General features: G+C 58.2%; 1 protein-coding gene, 1 long non-coding RNA gene and 9 other non-coding genes across 11 annotated transcripts in view; all 11 read right to left on the reverse strand.

Moving 5' to 3' along the window:
- Window positions 1-3618, reverse strand: part of LOC126959065 (uncharacterized) — a 186933-nt gene extending 183315 nt beyond the window's left edge. The window contains exon 1 of the mRNA XM_050798018.1: window positions 3495-3618. The gene's annotated coding sequence lies outside the window, so the exon portion shown is untranslated. The remainder of the gene's footprint in view (window positions 1-3494) is intronic.
- Window positions 1454-1535, reverse strand: LOC126960277 (small nucleolar RNA SNORD115). The gene has a single exon (XR_007727843.1). It is a non-coding gene; the product is annotated as a small nucleolar RNA SNORD115 (small nucleolar RNA).
- Window positions 3358-3439, reverse strand: LOC126960270 (small nucleolar RNA SNORD115). Its single transcript, XR_007727837.1, has one exon. It is a non-coding gene; the product is annotated as a small nucleolar RNA SNORD115 (small nucleolar RNA).
- Window positions 3619-5177: 1559 nt separating the features above from the next.
- On the reverse strand, window positions 5178-11612 carry LOC126959068 (uncharacterized). The gene is made up of 3 exons (XR_007727461.1): window positions 11474-11612; window positions 9521-9555; window positions 5178-5194 (listed from the first exon to the last, which is right to left on the reverse strand). It is a non-coding gene; the product is annotated as an uncharacterized LOC126959068 (long non-coding RNA).
- Window positions 5237-5318, reverse strand: LOC126960317 (small nucleolar RNA SNORD115). The gene has a single exon (XR_007727881.1). It is a non-coding gene; the product is annotated as a small nucleolar RNA SNORD115 (small nucleolar RNA).
- On the reverse strand, window positions 7095-7176 carry LOC126960250 (small nucleolar RNA SNORD115). Its single transcript, XR_007727817.1, has one exon. It is a non-coding gene; the product is annotated as a small nucleolar RNA SNORD115 (small nucleolar RNA).
- LOC126960286 (small nucleolar RNA SNORD115) lies at window positions 7743-7823 on the reverse strand. The gene has a single exon (XR_007727852.1). It is a non-coding gene; the product is annotated as a small nucleolar RNA SNORD115 (small nucleolar RNA).
- Window positions 9563-9644, reverse strand: LOC126960290 (small nucleolar RNA SNORD115). The gene has a single exon (XR_007727856.1). It is a non-coding gene; the product is annotated as a small nucleolar RNA SNORD115 (small nucleolar RNA).
- On the reverse strand, window positions 11481-11562 carry LOC126960259 (small nucleolar RNA SNORD115). Its single transcript, XR_007727826.1, has one exon. It is a non-coding gene; the product is annotated as a small nucleolar RNA SNORD115 (small nucleolar RNA).
- Window positions 11613-13380: 1768 nt separating the features above from the next.
- LOC126960264 (small nucleolar RNA SNORD115) lies at window positions 13381-13462 on the reverse strand. The gene has a single exon (XR_007727831.1). It is a non-coding gene; the product is annotated as a small nucleolar RNA SNORD115 (small nucleolar RNA).
- Window positions 13463-14499: 1037 nt separating this feature from the next.
- On the reverse strand, window positions 14500-14580 carry LOC126960316 (small nucleolar RNA SNORD115). The gene has a single exon (XR_007727880.1). It is a non-coding gene; the product is annotated as a small nucleolar RNA SNORD115 (small nucleolar RNA).
- Between the last annotated feature and the right edge of the window lie 513 nt (window positions 14581-15093).

Raw genomic sequence — 15093 nt, forward strand, 5'->3', positions numbered from 1 at the left:
AGAGACAGGAGGAGGACATGTGTCCAACCAGGGCCTCACACATCAATGCAGGGAAGGGGTTAAGGGAAACTCATGTGATGGGATCCATACTGAACACTGACCCAATACGGATACTGGGTACCCTTGGCCCTCCCTGTCATGAAACCCTGGAAAGACAGGACAAGCACGTCACCTGGCTTGGGCAAGGTGCCTGGGCTGCACTCTACTGCAGGCCCCAAGAGCACCTCCACTGCTCAGGCCGGCTCCCACACATGACCCCAGGGCCATATTGGGAACACAGGGCACAGGACAGGACCATCAACCAGCTCCTGACCAACCTAGGTGGTTGGCCCAGATGCCAACAGCCACTGCAGATCTGGCTGTCCCAGAGCCAGCACTTGAGTGTGGTGGGCATGAGCCCTGGTGCCCTCTCCGAGCCTAGGGACCACATGCTTTCTCTGGTAGGTACCCATCCATGCCCTGCCCAACTCCGCCACACAGAGCCCAGTCACACTCAGGCAATCAGGAACCAGATGGTGTCATCTCCTTTCCTTGGACTCAAGACCTTGTCATCCTGAGGTGACCCATGCCCCCTTGACCCAAAGCCCCCAAGTGTCAGAGCCAGCCTGCAGCACCACCGGGTGCCAGCCAGAGTTCAGCCTTGACCCAAAAGCACTGAAAGAGTGCTGTCCCCAACCAGGCTCAAGGAGGTACCACTAAGATGGCCCATTACTCAACAGGGTTGGGTCCCATTCAAGGCCATGGGTGTGGAGCATTCCTTGAACCTCCACAGCCTGACCATGTGGACCCAGTCACTCACCCCACTCCAGGGAGAGAGAATTCCAGTGTGACCTCCAGGGTGCACTGCATCCCCTGTGCCCCACCTCCCCTTGTGCCCTGGGCAGTACTCCAGGCCTGACCTGGCCACCAAGTTTCAGCTGGGAGCTGCCCTACCTTGGGCTGAAGGAACCCCTTCCTGCTTGGACCACTGTCACCCCTGCAGGGCTTCAGGAAAGGCATGCTCCTTGGGTCAGATTCCAAAGGAAGCAGCCCTCCTGGAGAAACCATCCCTCCCTGGTGGGGAGTAGGTTGGCAGCCTGAGAAAACCCTAGTGGCCTGAAGGCTGAATGTCGTGGACCCCATGCTGCATCACTCATGGCCCATGACCAAAACAGGATGTCCTCACCTATGCTGCTCAAGGCTGGGGGGACCACTTGGACAGAGGAGCTCACTGAAAGACACAGGGGAGAGTGGGGGCTCAGGAAGGAGCCTCCAATGTGCCCTGCCCCCGGGAACCTGAAGCCCAGATACCAAGCCAGTGCAGGGAGCCTGGGCTGTCTCACGGAGGAGCGCAGAGACAGGGTTGAGCCCACCAGAAGCCATTCAGGGCCTCAAGGTCTCCAGCCCAAAATATATTTGCTCTGTCAGGGACCTCAGAATCCCAGTGCCCTCTGCCAAAATTCTCACCTAGGCTGGGCCTCAGTGTAATCCTATTGAGCATGATTTTTAAGTCATCACCTCTCTTCAGGACAATTTAAGGTTCTCATCATCGACCCAACCCAGGGTACCCCCTCCTTGCGCATGCATCCAGCAGGACCCAGATGGGCTGACCACAGCTCAGTGCAGGAGCCAAGAGTACCAGGAAGGGCCCAAGCTTCAACACACTGGGGGCTGGGTACCTGGCTGACTGACATTGGCCCAGGAACAGCGGGCCCAACACAAGTTTCCCTCTGAGGTCACCATCTGGGGAGACAGGAGGAAGACTTGTGTCCAAACTGACCTCCATGTGGGGAAGGGGGTCAGGGGTGCCAGCTCACCCTTGCTCGCCCTCCATGGACACATGTGATGAGTTCAATGTGAAATACTGACTCGTTAAGTACATGGTGCACTGTGAAGTACGTGGTCCTCCCTTCCACGAACCCAAAAAGGAAAGGGCAGGTGGGTCACTGGGCTTGAGCAAAACACCTAAGCTGCACTATACTACAGGCCCCCAGACCACTTCCACTGTTCAAAATGGCTCCCCTACATGACCCCAGGGCTGCCCTGGGGCCACTGGGCACAGACCTGGGCCACCAGCCAGGTCACGGCCAACCAAGGAGGCTGGCCCAGATGTCACAACCTGCTGAAAACCTGGCAGTTGCAAAACCTGCCGCTGGGCACGGCATGCTTGTCCAGGCACCCTCTCCAAGCATGCACCAGAAATCGTAGCCTGGGGCTGCAGTGCCACGTGCTTTCTCTGGTGGGTCCCCATCCATACTCCACACACCTCCCACACACACAGACAGCCACACTTGGTCAATCGGGAGACACATGGTGCTCTCTCTTTTGCTTGGGCCCAAGACCCCGCCACCCCGGATGTGACCCCAAAGCTCAGAAGAAGCTTGAGCGACCAATTCCCGGGACACGGCCCTCAACAGCAGGCCTTTCCACCTCAGGAGGCCACACTTCCAGACACTTGACGTCGGAAAAAGGGTGACTCCCCAGTGGGATGCAGGCTCCCCCTTGGCCCAATGCCCATGAGTCCCAGTGCTGGCCTGCAGCACCACCAGGTGCCGGTCAGAACTCTGCTCTCACCCAACCCCGGGGAAAAAACACCACCCCCCAACCAGGCTCCAGGAGACCCACTGGGATGGCCCATTGCTCAACAGGGACCGTCTCATTCAGGGCCATAGTGGGGTGAGATCCTTGAATCTCCATGACCAAACCCAAGAGGCCCATTTGTGCACCACATGCCAGGCACCAAGAACTCCCATGTGACCCCTGTGGCACCCTGGAGGCTCTCAGTCCCCCTCACGTGGCCTGGGCAATCCTTGAGGTCTGACCCAAGCACCGAGTGTCAGCTAGGAGCTGCCCTGTGTGGGGCTGAAAAAAACCCTTTCCTGCCTGGACCACCATCAACCCTGCAGGGCTTCAGGGAAGGTGTCCCCCTTGGGTCTGATTCCCCAAAACGCCACCCTCCTGGAGAACCTATGCCTCCCCGGTGGGAATTCAGGTTGGCTTCCTGAGAAAAAACCCTTATGGCCATAACGCTGACCCTGGGGGACTCCTGTGGTCTGGCTCATGACCCATGACCACAGCAGGATCCACTCACCTATGCCGGTCAATGCCAGGTGGCCTGCCTGAGCAGAAGAGCTCACTGAAAGACACAGGGGAGAACAGGGACTCAGGGAGGAGCCACCAATGTTCCCCGGCCCAGGGAACCGGAGTGCCACAGCAAGCCCACACAGGGAGCCTGGGCTGCCTCACAGAGGAGAGCAGAGACAGGTTGAGCCACCTCCAGATGCCCTTCAGAGCCTTGAAGTCTCAAGCCTAAAATACAAGGGCCCTCCCGGGAACTTTGGGATCCGAGTGTCCTCTTCCAAAATTCTCACCTAGGTTGGGCCTCAGCGTAATCCTATTGAGCATGATTTTTAAGTCATCACCTCTCTTCAGAACATTATAAGGTTCTCATCATTGACCCAACCTAGGACAACTCCTCCCCGCACTTGCATCGAGCAGGACCAGGATATGCTCACCACAGCTCAGTGCAGGAGACCAGGGCACCAGGAGAGGCCTGAGCTTCAGTGCACCTGGGACTGGGAACTGGTTGACAGACACTGGTCCAGGGCCATTGGGCCCAATGCAAGTCTTCCTCCAGGCTCACCATCTGGGGGGACAGGAGAAGGACATGTGTCCAAATAGGGCCTCACATCTCCATGTGGAGAAGGGGGTAAGGGATATCCCTGTAATGGGTTCCATGTGGAACACTGACTGGTCATGGATGCAGGGCACCCTTGGCCCTCCCCATCACCAAACCCTGAAAAAACAGGGCAGGCTGGTCACTGGGTTCGGGCCAGACACCTGGGCTGCACCCTACTTCTGGTCGGGAGAACACCTCCACTGGCCCCGCCAGCTTCCTTGCATGATCCCAGGGTTGCCCTGTGACCACTGGGCATGGACCACAGCCACCAGCCCGCTCCTGGCCAACCAAGGAGGGTAGCCTGGAAGCTATGCACCATTGCAAACCTGGCAGTCACAAAGCCTGCCTCTGGGTGTGGTGGGCATCCACTGAGGAGCCCTCCCCAAGTGTGCACTGAAAATCACAGCCTGGGGACCCGGGCCATGTGCTTTCACTGGTGGGACCCCATCCATAACCCACACATGTCCCAAACAGAGAGCCAGGCCACACTCGGCCAATCAAGAGCCACATGGTATCTTCTCGTTTCCTTGGGCCCAAGATCCTGCGAACCTGGAGGTGACCCCATGGCTCAGAAGCCAGGGTGGCAAATTCCCGGTACAATACCCTAGACAGTGGACTTTCCCACCTCAGAATGCCACTGTTACTGCCACTCAAACATGGAGAACAGGTGACCCCCATGGGATACAGGCTGCCCGCCTCAGCCCAAAGCCCATGGGTCACAGGACTGGCCTGAAGCACCACCAGGAGCCAGCCAGATCTCAACCTTGACCAACCCCATTGAAACTGCACCACCCCTGACCAGGCTCAATATGTGCTACTGGGATGGCCCATTGTTCAACAGGATCGGCCCCATTCAGGGCCACAGGTGGGATGAGATCCTTGAACCTCTGTGGCCCAACCCGGTCACCACCCCCCAGGAACATGCCCGGGAACCAAGAGCTCCCATGTGATACCCGTGGCACCCCGGAGCCCTTCTGGCCCCCCTCATGTGACCTGGGCAGTCCTCAAGACCTGACCCACACACCAAGTCTCAAATGGGCGATGTCCTGCATGGGGCTGAAGGAACCCTTTGCCATCTGGACCATCATCACCCTTTCAGGGCTTCAGGGAAGGCATCCTCCTCAGGTAAGATTCCCAAGGAAGCTGCCCTCCTGGAGAAACCATGCCTTGCTGGTGGGAATTAGGGTTGGCTCCCTGAGGAAACCCTCATGGCCCAAAGTCTGACCCTCAGCAACCCCAAGCAGCCTGGCTCATGGACCATGACACCAGCAGGACCCACTCACCTATGTTGGTCAATGCCAGGAGGCCACCCCTTGGCAGAAGAATTCACTGAAAGACACAAGGGGAGAAGAACCAGGGCTCAGGGAGGAGCCACCCACGTGCCATGTCCCTGGGGAACAGAAGGGCCAACACCAAGCCCGCACAGGGAGCCTGGGCTGCCTCACAGAGGAGCACAGAGACAGAGTTGGACCTCCTTCAGATACCCTTCAGGGCCTCCAGGGCTCCAGCCCAAAATACAGTGGCCCTGCCGGAAATCTTGGGATCCCAGCAACCTCTTCCAAATTTCTCACCTAGGTTGGGCCTCAGCGTAATCATTGAGCATGGTAATTTTAAGTCATCACCTCTCTTCAACACGATATAGGGTTCTCATCATTGACCCAACCCAGGGCACCCCCCTTCCTCACACATGCATCCAGCAGGACCCAGATGTGCTCACCACAGGTCAGTGCAGGAGACCAGGGCACCAGGAAGGGCCTGAGCTTCAGCGAACCAGGGGCTGAGCACCTGGCTGATGGACGCTTGCCAGGGTCTGACATGTCTTCCTTCAGGCTCACCATCTGGATGGACAGGAGGAGGACATGTGTCTGAACAGGGCCTCACACCTCCAGGTGGGGAATGGGGTAAGGGATACCCATGTGATGGGATCCATGTGGAACACTGACCTGTCACGGATACAGGGCACCCCCGGCCCTTCCCATCATCAAACCCTGAAAAAACAGGGCAGGTGGATCACTGGGCTTGGGCAAGATCCCTGGTCTTCATGCTACTGCAGACCTTGAGGGCACCTCCAGTGCGCCCTCTGGCTTCTCCTTTGCACCAGCCAGGTCTACCCCAGGACCACTGAACATGGGACAGGGTCACTGATATGCTCATAGCCAACCGAGGAGGCTGGCCCAGAAGCCATCTGCTGCTGTGGACATGGAAGTTGCATAGCCTGCTCCTGGGCGTGGTGGGCACCTGCCCAGGTGCTCTCTCCAAGTCACACCTGAAATCGCAGCCTGGAGTCCCAGGGCCATGTGCTTTCTCTGGTGGGTCCCCATCAATGCCCCACACATGTCCCAAACACAGAGCCAGGCCACCCTTGGCCAATCCTGGGCCACATGGTGTACTTTCCTTTCCTTAGGCCCAAGACCCTGCCTCTCTGGACATGACCCCATGGCACAGAAAAAGCCTGGGCAGCAAATTCCTGGGACAGGACCATCAACAGCAGGCCTTCCCACCACACATTCCACTCTTCCAGCCACTCACTCATGGGGAAGGGGTGACCTCCAGCAGGACACAGGCTGTCGACTTGGCCTAATGCCCATGAGTCCCAGGTCTGACCCACAGCCCCACCAGGCGCTGGCCAGAGCTCAGCCTTGACCCAAACCCAGGGAAATAGCACTGCCCCCAACCAAGCTCAAAGAGGTGCCATGGGATGGTCCATAGCTCAACAGTCCCATTTTGAGCCATGGTTGCAGTGCAATCCTTGAATTTCCATGGCCCAACCCCATGGGCTCATTCAAGCACCCCTGTCCGGGGAAAGAGAGCTCTTGCATGGCCCCCGTGGTGCCCCGGAGGCCCTGTGGCCCCCATCATGTGGCCTGGGCAGTCCTCGAGGCCAACACACGTACCGAGTCTTAGCTAGGAGCTCCTCTGCATGGGGATGAAGGACCTGCCTGGACCACTGCCATCCCTGCAGGGCTTCAGGAAAGCCACGTCTTGGGTACAATTCCCAAGGAAGCTGCCCTCCTGGAGAAACTGTCCCTCCCCAGTGGAAATACAGGTTGGCTCCCTGAGGAAACCCTCCTGTCCTAAAGACTGACCCTCGGTGACCCCATGCGGCCTGACTCATGGCCCATGACGGCAGCAGGATGCACTCACCTATGCTAGTCAAGGCCAAGGGCCCCTTCTGAGCTGAAGAGTTCACTGAAAGACACAAGGTGAGAATGAGGACTCAGGGAACAGCCACCAATGTGCCCTGCCCTCAGGAAACCAGTGCGCTGACACCAAGTCCACACCGGGAGCCTGCTGTGCTTCATGGAGGAGCACAGAGACAGGGCTGGGTCCCCATAAGAGGCCCTTGAGGGCCTCCAGGTCTCCAGCCCAAAATACAGTGACCCTGTCAGGGACCTCGTGATTCCCAGTGTCCACTTCCAAAATTGTCACCTAGGCTGGGCCTCAGCGTAATCCTATTGAGCATGATTTTTAAGTCATCACCTCTCTTCAGGACAATATAAGGTTCTCATCATTGACCCAACCCAGTGCACCCCGCTCCCCATGCATACATCTGTTTTACAGCTGTCTGCCCTGCAGGAGCTGTAAAAACCCTTTGCTGCTTGAAACATCATCACTTCTGCAGGTCTTCAGAGAAAATGTCCTCCATGGGTCTGATTAGAAAGAAAGTGGCCCTCTGGGAGAACCCATCCCTCCCCAGTGGGGATTCCCCCACTCACTGAGGAAACCCTCCTGTCCCTAAGGCTGACCTGGCGTCCCCACGCAGCCTGGCTCATGGCCCATGACACCAGCAGGTTCCACTCGCCTATGCTGGTCACTGCCAGGGGGCCACCTGGGCAGAAGATGTCACTGAAAGACACAAGGGAGAAGGGGGACTCAGGGAGGAGCCGCCAACCTGCCCCGCCCCTGGGGAATGGGACTCTGACACCAAACTCCGTGAGCCTGGGCTGCCTCACAGAGGAGTGCAGACAGGGCTGGGGGCCGCCAAGATGCCCTTCAGGACCTTGAGGTCTCCAACCCAAAATACAGTGGCCCTGCCAGGGACCTCAGGATCCCAGCATCCTCTTCCAAAATTCTCCCCTAGGTTGGGCCTCAGCGTAATCCTATTGAGCATGATTTTTAAGTCATCACCTCTCTTCAGACAATATAAGGTTCTCATCATCGACCCAACCGAGGGCACCCCCCTCCCATGCATGCATCCAGTGGGACCCAGACGGGCTCACCACAGCTCAGGGCATGAGACCAGGGCTCCAGGAAGGGCCTGAGCTTCAGCACATCAGGAGCTGGGCACCTGGCTGACAGACACTGGCCTGGGTCCATTGGGCCCAATGCAAGTCTTCCTCTGAGCTCACCATCTAGGACAGGAGGAGGACACGTGTCCAAATAGGGCCTCATGCCTTTATGTGGGGAAGGTGGGTAGGGGATATCCATGTGATAGGATCCGTGCACTGATGCGTCACAAAGACGGACACAGACCACCTTTGGCCCTCCCAGCCACCCAACCCCGGAAGGACAAGGTAGGCAGGTCACTGGTCTCATGCAAAAAGTCCAGGCTGCACCCTACTGCAGGTCCTGAGAGCACCTCCACTGACCTGCTGGCTGCCCTGCACAATGCCAGGTCCACCCTGAGACCACTGGGCACAGGCCAGGGCCACCAACCAGCACATGGCCAACCAGGAGGCTGGCCTGGATGCCACACACTGCTGCAGACTTGGCAGTCGAGAGCCTGCCCCTGCCCCTCTCCAAGCACACACTGGAAATCACAGCCTGGGGCTCCAGGGCTATGTACTTTCTCTGATGGGTCCCCATCCATGCCCTGCACACCTCCCAAACACAGAGTCAGGCCACACTCAACCAATCCAGGGACACATGGTGTGCTCCCCTTTCCTTGGGCCCAAGAGGCTGCCACCCTGGAGGTGACCCCATGGCTCTGAAGCAGCCTGGGTGGCAAATTCCCAGGGCAGGTTGCTCAACAGCGGGACTTCCCACCTTAGGAAGCTACCACTCTCACCATTCAACCTCCGGGAAGGGGTGACCCCAAGCATGACCCAAGCTGTCCCCATGGTCCAAAGCCCATGAGTTCCAGGGCCAGCCTGCAGCACCACAGGTACTGGCCAGAGCTCAGCCTTGACCTAGCCCCAGGGAAACAGCACCACCCACCACCAGACTCAAGAAGGCGCCATTGGGATGGCCCATTGCTCAACAGGGTCAGTCTCATTCAGGGTCATGGGTGTCCTTGAAACTGCATGGCATGATCCCCATGGACCTGATTGCCTACCCCTCTCCCCAGAATCCCCGTAGTGCCCCAGACCCTCTGTAGCCACCTCATGTGTCCTGGGCAGTCCTTGAGGCCTGACTGACGCACCGAGTCTCAGATAGGAGCTGCCCTGCATGGGGTTGAATGAACTCTTTCCTGCCTGGACCACCATCACCCCTGCTGGGCTTCAGGATAGGCATCCATCTTGGGTACGATTCCCAAGGAAGTGGCCCTTCTGGAGAACTCATCCCCAGTGGGAATTCAGGTCCACACTTTTAGGAAATTCTTGTGACCCGAAGGCAGACACATGGTGACCCCACTCTGCCTCGCTCATGACCCATGACCCAAGCAGGATCCACTCACCTATGCCAGTCAATGCCAGGGGGTCCACCTGGGCAGAAGAGCTCACTGAAAGACACAGGGGAGAAGGGGGGCTCAGGAAGGAGCCGCCCACATGCCCTGTCCAGGAACCAGAGCACCAACACCAAGCCCACACAGGGAGCCAGGGCTGCGTCACGGAGGAGCACAGAGACAGGGTTGGATCCCCTCAAGATGCCCTTCAGGGCCTTGAGGTCTCTAGTCCAAAATACGGTAGCCCTGCCTGTGACCTTGGGATCCCAGCATCCTCTTCCAAAATTCTCACCTAGGCTGGGCCTCAGCGTAATCCTATTGAGCATGATTTTTAAGTCATCACTTCTCTTCAGGACAATATAAGGTTCTCATTATTGACCCAACCCAGGGCACCCCCCTCCCCACTCGTGCATCCAGCAGGACCCGGATGGGCTCACCACAGCTCAGTTCAGGAGACCAGGGCACCAGGAAGGTCCTGAGCTTCAGCACACTAGGGGCTGGGGATCTGGCTGACGGAGGCTGGCCCACAGCCAGGGGGTCTTCCTCTGGGCTCACCATCTGGTGAGATAAGTGGAGGGTGGGTCCAAACAGGGCCTCACCCTGCCACGTGGGGAAGAGAGCAGGCAGTGCTGGCTCACACATGCTCTCCTTCCACGTACCCATGTGATGGAATCCATGCGGAACACTGACCCACCTCCACTGACCAGTAGCAGGGAGGACATGGGGCCCTCCCTGCTACTGAACCCTGGAAGGACAGGGCAGGAGGTTCACTGAACTCAAGCAAGAACACCTGGGCTGTGCCCTACTGCAGGCCCTAAGAGCACCTCCACTGCCCACGCCGGCTCCCCGAACAACCCCAGGGCCGCACCAGGACCCCTCGGCACAGGCCAGGGCTATCAACCAGCTCATAAGCAATCAAGAAGGCTAGCCCGGATGCCACGAACTGCTGCAGACCTGGCAGTCACATAGCCTGCACCGGGGCATGGAGAGTGCCCCCTCAGACACCCTCTATAAGCGTGCTAGAAATTGCGTCCTGGGGCCTCAGGGCCATGTGCCTTCTCTGGTGGGTCTCCATGCATGCACCACATACCCCCCAAACATTCTCCCCACTCTCGGCCATTCAGGGGACACATGATGTCCTCTCCTTTCCTTGGGCTCAAGATCCCACCTCCCTGGAGGTAAACCCATGGCTCAGAAGCAACCTGGACAGCAATTTGCTGGGTCAGGACCCTCAACAGTGGGCCTTCCACCACAGGATGCCTGCCACTCTTCCGGCCACTCCACCTCTGGGTAGGATGGCCTCCAGCAGCAGGCAGGCTGCACCCTTGGCCCAAAGCCCACAATTCCCAGGGCCAACCACCAGGTGCAGGCCAGAGCTCAGCCTTGACCCAACCCCATTGAAGCCACGCTGCCCACACCAGGCTTAAGGAAGCACCACTGGGATAACCCATTGCTCAACAGGGTTGGTCCCATCAGGGCCATGGGTGGGGCCTGACCCTTGAATCTTCACAGCCTGACTCCATAAACTCGATCACCCACACCCTGCCACCGTCCCACCGCCCCCAGCAAGCCTCAAGGATAGAGAGTTCCTGCTTAACACCCGTGGCCTCCGGAGATCCTATGGATCCCCTCATGTTGCCTGGGAGTCCTCAAGCCCTGACCCGTGCACTGAGTCTCAGCTAGGAGCTGCACTGCGTTGGTTTGAAGGAACCCTTTCCTGCCTGGACCACTGTCACCCCTGCACGGCTTCAGGGAAGGAGTCCTTCTTGGGACCAGTTTCTATGGAAGACGCCCTCCTGGAGAAACCAGCCCTCCCCAGTGGGAATTCAGGTCAGCTCCCTAAGGAAACCTACAGTCTAAAGGGTGACCTTTGGCAACCCCACACACCTTGGCTCATGGACCATGATGCCAGCAGGACATACTCACCTATGCCCCTCAAGGCCAGGGGGACCGACCACCTGGGCAGAAGAGCTCACTGAAAGACACAGGGGAGAACAGGTACTCAGGGAGAAGCTGCCAATATGCCCCATTCACGGGGAGCGGGAGGGCCAACACCAAGCCTACACAGGGAAAGTGGGTTGCCTCACGGACAGGCGCAGAGACAGATTTGGGCACCCCTGAGATGCCCAGGGCCTCAGTGACTCCAGCCCAAAATACAGTGGCCTGGCTGAGGATCTCAGGATCCCACCATACTCTTCCAAAATTCTCACCTAGGTTGGGCCTCAGCGTAATCCTATTGAGCATGATTTTTAAGTCATCACCTCTCTTCAGGACAATATAAGGTTCTCATCATCGACCCAACCCAGGGCACCCCCCTTCCCGCATATGCATCCAGCAGGACCTGGATGGGCTCACCAAGCTCAGTGCAGGAGACCGGAGCACCAGGAAGGGCCTGAGCTTCAACACACCAAGGGCTGTACACCTGGCTGAAAGACACTGATGTGGGGCCAGTGGTCCCAATACAAGTCCTCCTCCAGGGCCACCATCTGGGGGGACAGGAGGAGGACATATGTCCAAGCAGGGGCTCATGCCTCCATGCAGGGAAGAGGGTGGAGGGATGCCAGTTCACGCATGCTCTCCCTCCATGGACCCATTTGATGGGATCCATGGGAAACACTGATGTGTCACAGACACAGAGGACCCTTGGCCCTCCCTGCCAGGGAACCCTGTGAGGACATGGCAGGCAGGTCACTGGGCTCGGGCAAGACACCCAGGCTGCACCCTACTGCAGGCCACCAGAGCACCTCCACTGCCCACACTGGCTGTCCCACATGACCCCAGGGCTGCACCCAAACCCTGGGAAAGGACCAGGGCTACCAACAGCTCATGGCCAACCAAATACACTGGCCCAGATGCCACATGCCACTGCCAACCTGACAGTTGCACAGCCTTCCCCTGGGAATGGAGGGGGTCCAGGACCGTCTCCAAGCGTGCACTGAGAAATTGCAGCCTTGGGCCTGAGGGCCACGTGTTTTCTCTGGTGGGTCTTTATCCATGCCCCATACAACACCTCCCACATGCAGAGCAGGGCCACGCTCGGCCAGTTGAGGGAAACATGGTGTCCTCTCCTTTCCTTGGGCCCAAGACCCTGCCAACCCTGGAGGCGACCCCATGGCTCAGAAGCAGACTGGATGGCAAATTTCCGGGACAGTTCCTTCCACAGCTGGCCTTCCCACCTCAGGAGGATACCCTTCCCGCCACTCGCCCACAAGGAAGGGGTGAATCCCCAGTGGGACACAGGCTGCACCCTGGGCCCGGTGCCCATGAATTTCAGGGCTGGACTGCACCACCAACAGGCACTGGACAGAGCTAGTATTGACTCAACCTCAGGAAAACAGCGCTACTTCATACTTGGTTCAAAGAGGCACCCCTGGGATGCCCCATTGCTTAACAGGGTTGGTTCCCTTCAGGGCCATGGATGTGGTGTGATCCTTGAATCTGGGGCCCGATCCTATGGGCCGAATCGCATACCACCCTCCGGGTTCCGAGAGACCCTGCGAGGCCCCTGTGGTGCCCTGGAGCCCTTGTGACCCCCCTCAAAGGGCCTGGCCATCCTAGGGGCCTAACCCAAGCACTGAGTCTCGGCTGGGTGCTGCCCCGCGTGGGGCTGAGGGAACCCTTTCTTGCCTGGACAACTGTCACCCCTGCAGGGCTTCAGAGAAGGCATCCTACTTGGGTCAGACTCACAAGGAAGCTGCCCTCTGGGAGAACCCATCCCAGGTGGGGATTCAGGTCAGCTCCTGAGGAAACCCTCATGGCTCAAATGCTGACCCTCGGCAATCCTATGGCCTGGCTCATGGCCCATGACCCAAGCAGGAGCCACTCACCTATGCTGGTCGATGCCAGGGAGTCTGCTGGGTGAAAGAGTTCACTGAAAGACACAGGGGAGAACAGGGGCTCAGGAAGGAGCAGCCAAAATGCCCCGCCTCCAGGAAAGCAGAGCGCTGACACCAAGCCCACACAGGGAGCTTGGGCTGCCTCATGGGGGAGAGAAGACAGAGTTGGGCCCCCAACGAGGTGCCTTTCAGGGCTTCCAGGTCTCCAGTCCAAAATACAGTGGCCCTGCCAGGGACCTCATTGATTCCCAGTGTCCTCTTCCAAAATTGTCACCTAGGGTGGGCCTCAGCGTAATCCTATTGAGCATGATTTTTAAGTCATCACCTTTCTTCAGGACAATATAAGGTTCTCATCATTGACCCAACCCAGGGCACATTCCTCCCCACGCATGCATCCAGTGGGACCCGGATATTCTCACCATAGCTCAGTGTAGGAGACCAGGGCACCAGGAAGGGCATGAGTTTCAGCACACTGGGGTCTGGCATCTGACTGATGGACACTGGCTTGGGGCCAGGGGACCCAGGAAGAGTCTTCCTCCAGGTTCACTATCTGCAGGGATGGGTGTCAGGTGTCCAAACAGGGCCTTACATCTCCATGTGGGAAAGGGAGCAAGGGGTGCCTGCTCACACATGCTGTCTCTCCATGGACCCATGTGATGGGATCCATGTGAAACACTGACAGTAATGGACCCAGGGAACCCTTGGCTCTCCCCGTCACTGAACCCTAGAAGCCTGACCCTATAGGCCCGATTGCCCACCTCTCTCCGGGGATGGAGAGCCCCCCGCACAATCCCCATGGCACCCTGGAGCCCCTGTTGTCCTGCTCATGGGGCCTGGGCAGTCCTCAATGTCAGACCTCATGTCAGCAGGGAGCTGCCCCGAATGAGATTGAAGGAACCCTTTCCAGCCTGGACCACCATCACCCCTGCAGGGCTTCAGCGAAGGTGTCCTCTTGGTGTCAGATTCCCCAGGAAGCCACTGTTCTAGAGGACCAACCCATCCCTCCATGGTGGGGATTCAGGTCGGCTCCCTGAGGAAACCCTCCTGTCCCGAAGGCTGACCCTCAGTGACCCCATGTGTCTGCCTCATGGCCCATGAACCCAGCAGGATCCACTCACCTATGCTGGTCAATGCCAGGGGACCCATCTGAGCAGAAGAGCTCACTGAAAGAATCAAGCGGAGAATAAGGGTTCACGAAGGAGCCACCAACCTCACCTGCCCCCAGAAAACCAGAGTGCCAACACCTAGCCTGCACAGAGATCCTGGGCTGCCTCACAGAATAGTATAGGGACAGGGTTGGGCACCCTCCAGATAGCCTCCAGGTCTCCAGCCAAAAATACAGGGGCCCTCCTGGGGACCTCGGGAGCCCAGCATCCTCTTCCAAAATTCTAACCTAGGCCGGGCCTCAGCATAATCCTTTTGAGCATGATTTTTAAGTCATTACCTCTCTTCAGGACAATATAAGGTTCTCATCATCTCCCTCCTCACCGCTGCATCCAGCAGTACCCGAATGGGCTCATCAAGCTCAGTGCAGGAGACTAGGGCACCAGGAAGGGCCTGAGCTTCAGTACACCAGGGGCTGGACACCGGGCTGATGGACACTGGCCCAGGGCCATTGGGCCCAAAACAATTCTTCCTCTGGGGTCGCGATCTGGGAGAACAAGAGTAAGACAGTTGTCCAAACACAACCTCATTCCTCCATGTGAGCAGAAAGTGGGGTGTGGCAGTTCAAGCATACTCGCCCTCCATGGACCCATGTGATGGGATGCATGTGGAACACTGGCCCATCACGGACAGAGGGCACCCAGTGCTCTTAGCCACAGAACCCTGGAAGGACAGGGCAGGCGGGTCACTGGGACCCTACTGGCTCACCCACACAACCCGAGGGTCACGCCAGGACTACTAGGCACAGGCCAGGGCCACCAACCAGTTCACGGCAAACCAAGGAGGCTGGCCTGGATGTCAGATGCCACTGCAGACCTGCAGTCACACAG

Source organism: Macaca thibetana, chromosome 7 (assembly GCF_024542745.1).
Source record: "Macaca thibetana thibetana isolate TM-01 chromosome 7, ASM2454274v1, whole genome shotgun sequence".
NCBI classification, from domain to species: Eukaryota; Metazoa; Chordata; class Mammalia; order Primates; family Cercopithecidae; genus Macaca; species Macaca thibetana.